The sequence below is a fragment of the Rhagoletis pomonella genome, unplaced genomic scaffold, assembly GCF_013731165.1.
Source record: "Rhagoletis pomonella isolate Grant_MI unplaced genomic scaffold, Rhpom_1.0 Rhpom_scaffold_00006, whole genome shotgun sequence".
NCBI classification, from domain to species: domain Eukaryota; kingdom Metazoa; phylum Arthropoda; class Insecta; order Diptera; family Tephritidae; genus Rhagoletis; species Rhagoletis pomonella.
Window position 1 is genome coordinate 35789648 of NW_023458560.1, and position 4946 is coordinate 35794593.

At 33.8% G+C, this 4946-nt stretch overlaps 1 protein-coding gene across 1 annotated transcript in view; it reads right to left on the reverse strand.

Annotated features, from left to right (window-relative positions):
- Positions 1–4946, reverse strand: part of LOC118740651 (golgin subfamily A member 6-like protein 22) — a gene marked incomplete at its 5' end in the record, with an annotated part of 500945 nt that overhangs the window by 436399 nt on the left and 59600 nt on the right.

Genomic DNA, 4946 nt, shown 5'->3' on the forward strand with positions numbered 1-4946 from the left:
CACATACCTACGAGTATGCAGCTACTTAGATCTTGTCCACCAACGCCATTTATAAAAAGTAACATACCCTGAAGGTATTCAGCGCGCCCGTAGCAACCAAGCGAATGGAAATATGTAGCTTCAAAGGCATCGCAATGCAGCGCAAGTTCGGGGTCGTCCATATATGAAAAAGTACTTAAAAGATTTAGAAATTTCTTTGGTTGTACGAGGGCACACACACATACATACATACATACATTGCTTGTGAACGCGACAGAGTAGGTGGTTACCTACAGCAGTCTCGATTGATAAGTACCAAAGTGGATTTGAACACCTTCACCACCACACGTGTGCCCATATTCTGAAGTTAATGAAAAAAAAAAATTATGTCTTTAGAATCAACCTGATTTTGTACGCTGTTAGAATTACTGATTACTTGTATAATTTTTTGCCTTTAATATGCCAATTCTTGTAAGATCACTTTCCGTTTCAAAACGTCAAAGTCAATAGTTGTTTTTATGTAATAATTCAAGTGCGGCAAGAATTCGATACGCTTGTTGACAGCGGACAGACAGGCGGACAAAGTGACAAAAAGAGAAAAACAAGCAAAATATGGTACATTTGTGTGTACATGCCCGCAAGCTATATACAAACATACATTTTATATAAGCATACGAATCTCGATCTATTAAAAATCCAAGTAAATACTTGCACATGAAACTAAGTGTTTGCGCAGACAGACGTACAAGCTAAGTACTAGACAACAAACAAGATATTTCAACGCTGTATTTCTAATAATTATTTTTTTTTTCAAATTACAAAAAAAAAATATGAAAGCCTTATGTTAACTTAGCTGACATACAACTCTTAAGCGTTGGCATTTTTGACAAATAAATCAAATTAAGCGTCAAATCATGTTTTTTATATGGATTGATTGCGAAAATCAGCTGAGATAAGCTAATAACTTTGCTAATTTCCTGAAAGGTTTTTAATAATATTTAATACTCTTGCAGATTTGAAAGATAGCGTAAGTTTTGCTTCTTCTTATTTGGCGCTGCAACCGCCTAAACGATTTTGGCCGAGTTCAACAAAGCCCGCCTGTCGTTTCTCTTCAGTGCCAACTGACGCCAATTGGAAATGCGAAGTATAGCCAAGTCCTACTCCACCTGGTCCTTCCATCGCAGTGAGGCCTCCCTCTTCCTTTGCCATCACCAGCAGGTTTCGAGTTGTATACTTCCAAAGCTGGGGCGTCGGTGTACATTCGAACGACATAGCCAAGCCAACGGAACTGCAGTATTTTAATTCGCTGCACTATGTCCATATCGTTGTAAAGCTTATACAGCTCATCGTTCCATCGTCTGCGGTACTCGCCGTCGCCAATGCGTAAAGGCCCGTAAATCTTCTGCAAAATCTTTCTCCCGAATACTCTAAGAGCCGCCCCATCGGATGTTGTTGTTCTCCATGCTTCTGCTCCATATCAGTGTTGCCGCGAATCATTTTTAGTGGTAGCCAAATTCCTTTAAAAAAGGGGCTAGAAAAGTGCTAAAAAAAGTCGTTGTGGCTAAAAATGGTAGCTAAAATTGTTTACTTACATATACATATATAAGTATACACGCAAACATTCACAATAAGTAATGGTATATAAAAACAATGAACTCTGGAAAAAAATCTGATATTTTATCCAACCAAAAACCTTTTTCTATAAAAGGGGAAATATACGACACCAGCTTGCTGGCTCCATCAAGTGATTGTACCATCAGGCTCGAAGCATACTGCTGCTACAATATTTATTTCTTTAAAAATGAGGTCGAGGAAAGATCGAAATGATTAGAGCCGAAATTTCATAATTTTTCTGCCTTTTTGTTAAACATTGTTTTTTTTTTTTTTAATTCACAACTGCAATATCGTGACCTTAATCTTCCACAAACACGGCCTTGACTCAAATAGTGCAAGAAATTTCCGCCAAAATACTTTTTACTTAGAAAATTGAGCTAATTTCACCACTCACGACACCAGCATTCTGGTACAATCATAAAATGTTCAAATAGTTTTTAAAGTCGCACCAGCAGCTGGTACAATCATACCACAATAACATACACGGTCAATCAACTTGATGGACCTGTTAACAAATTAAGCATATTAAGGGCCGTAAACTTACCTATTTTAAACTATAGTTAAATCGTTCATAGATAAGTTAACAGCCCTAACACTTTTACAGTATGTATGTATAAAACTTAAGGAACATAAAATACATATTTGTATATATATCAGTCTTTCTTAGTTTAAAAATTCATCTCTTACATAAATGAAAAATGAGGTCAAATTAAGCATATACAACTTTTTCATGCCAAGTATGAATAAATTCTCCAAAGGGCTAAAAAAAAGGCTAGGGGCAATTTTAAATTTATGTGGCCAAAAAAAGTATGTGGTAGCTAAATCTAGCCACCAAAGGGCTAAAACGGCAACACTGCTCCATATACCAGCACGGGCATGGTGAGTGACTCATAGATAGTGGTTTTCGCATGTCGAGAGAGGACTTTACTTCTGAATTGCCTACTCAGTCCAAAGTAACACTGCGTTGGATTTCTATGCTGACATTTTTATTGGTGTTAATGCTATTTATCAAGTAAACGAAATTCTCTACTTTCTCGAAATTATATACTTGGTATTGTCTTCGTTGACCACCAGACCCAATCGCTTTGCTTTTCTCTTTCTTTTTCTGCAGCTGTTATATCTTCTCCAACATCAGATTAAAGAAATCACATGAAAGGGAGTCGCACAGTGCCGCCTAAGTGGGCATAAATCGAAACATTCGTTGTCGGCAATGTGAACGTGTTTGATATTTTTGTAAAGGTAATTTATCCACTAAAAAGAATAAAACAGAAATTTTTCTATAAAATAAATTATATGCCGCCCAGAAGCCACTAAACTCAATAAATTTTATACTAAGAATTTTAATCAGAGCATAGCCATGCGTTAGCTCTTCACGGAAATAAATATCGAAAATACATCGCCTGAATTAAACCGTTACGTTCTTTATTTCCATATATGTAGTAGATAACTACAAGAATAAAAATTTTGGAAAAAAATTAAAGATAGGGCGTCCTTACGGTATTTCAGAAGGACATTTTTTTTTTGTAAAAATTTCAAAAATTGACACTTTTAATGAAATGAATAAAAAATATATGTAAAAATAGGTTTTTTTATTACTTTATTTAATATTGCGGTTTTTTAGCTTCCAAAATAGAAAGCTGCACATTTTTTGCACTTTTTGAAATAATGCGTTTTTTTCCTAATCTTTTCATTTCTTGTCAGTGCCATCAGATACGCACGAATCATTCAATTTTCAAAAACGAGGTGTCAGATTAAAAATATTTACCTGTAAATTTAAAATAAACGTTTATTTTTTTTATAGTTGCCACCTCTTCAAAAATTTAATTCAAATTATTTAATAAGTTAAATGAATTATTATAATATTGGTATCATTATTATTATTTCTTAGAGCGTGTGTGTGAATCGGTAGCAAAGTTCGCGGCAAGTAAATTTTTGAGAACTATTATTTTTATTATTTATTATTTTATTAGAAATACATACATTGTCAATCAGTGATTTGTTCTGATTACGTTCCTTTTAAACTACTGGACTCTTAAATTAACCCAGGAATATTTTTACTCTTCACTTATTTCTTGGTAAATACGTCCAATTTTTTCTTGTGTCTGATATCCATTTTGATATACATATTTCAGTTACCTTATTCCCTTAGTTAAACTGAATTTGATTTTTTAAATATGTGGCAACGTTACTACGTACTGTTTACAAGTACAGCATTTTCAAAACCATTTCAATTGATATCCATATTGTAATATCTAATTCATTCAGCTTATTAAATAATTTTAAGAAAACTTGTAACAGGTGGCAACCCGTTTAAAAACAATAAAACTTTATTGCACATCTACAGGCCCAGCCCTATCATTTGACACCTCTCTCTTAAACCCTGGACGTTCTTTGTTAGTCGATTCGACTAACAAAAATCGTGCTTCGCTTCATACCTCTCTCTGAAGTCATTTACCTTTTTTATTATTATATGTAACAGAGAAAAGAATATGTATTTGATATTTTGTTAGTATGTTTTAAAAAATATAAAGGACTAAAAATCATAAAATGTATTTTCCTTGATAACTGTTCTATGTTTGTTATTTAAATTCAAAGTTGGTGTTAGTCGTTTCGACTAACAACCCCGCAGACAGGATCAAAAGAGCGAAGCACTTACAGGGTTAAAATAGAGCGAACTATATGTACGTACCTATGCAAAGGCTACAAGTACTAAAATTTTCAACTTCAAACTGCATTTACAGGGAAAGTATTAAATATATCAAAAAACCAATTGCATTTTTGAATTCGCTCTAAAGTTCATTAAGAAAAAAAATTTCTTTCAAATTAAGTGTAAATAACGTGTAAATTTAGTGGAAAGTGTATTATTTTCCTTAATTCCGTACTCGGGGGATACCATTCGGAAATTTTCCCAAACATGTTGCCCCAACACGTTGCTTCAACGGTTGACTCGTGTGTAGTCAGCATTAGATACACATGTTCGAAGTAAACATTTTTTGCCCACCCAGCACCCTCTATTGAAGTTTCAATCTTTGTAACATTTCAGCATTTTTTTACACATCAAATTTTTCATTCATTTTTCCAAAACAAAAGTAGATGTAAAACTTTCTTATACAGCGAATTCTTTGCAAATACAACTTTTTTATATAAAACGTGTCCTTCTGCAAACAAATTCGACGCGTTATTATTTTGAGTCATCGGCAAAAAAAAAGTGTATATGTTTGTGGTGTCTGGTAGTTGCAATTGTTATTGTTGCTTAGTATTGTGTGCAATCATAGCTAAAGCCAAAAATCAAGAAACCAAGGGGAAAAATGGCACGTTTAGTATTCGCCGAAAAGCTGACCAAATCAAAAAAA